The sequence below is a fragment of the Haliaeetus leucocephalus genome, unplaced genomic scaffold (genome assembly GCF_000737465.1).
Source record: "Haliaeetus leucocephalus isolate CR32 unplaced genomic scaffold, Haliaeetus_leucocephalus-4.0 Scaffold160, whole genome shotgun sequence".
NCBI lineage: Eukaryota > Metazoa > Chordata > Aves > Accipitriformes > Accipitridae > Haliaeetus > Haliaeetus leucocephalus.
In genome coordinates this window covers 25,284-25,623 of record NW_010972596.1, presented here as the reverse complement: position 1 = coordinate 25,623, position 340 = coordinate 25,284, and positions in this window count along the sequence as shown.

Below are 340 nucleotides of genomic sequence, written 5' to 3'. Positions count from 1 at the left end.
AACTGGGAACCCGCTGGGGTCCCAGCATTGCCCAGTTGCCCACAGTCTCCAGTGCTAACTCCTGTGGGAGCTCTTGGGGCCCTTGCCAGCTCTTGTGGGGTATCTGTCCTTCCCCAGCGGGGCATGGGAACCACACGTTATGGATGTGCCCGCATCTGCACCATGCTGTGCACCCACCGGTCCCCTGCACCGTGGGCACAGCATCTGTGCATACCTGTCCAATGAACCCTGGCTGGGCAACGTCTTCCCCTCACCTGCAGGACCGCTTCACCTTATTTTGTGACTTTTTGGAGTGTTGTGCATGGCCCCACATGATAAAGTGTGCACCGCCTTTCCTCTT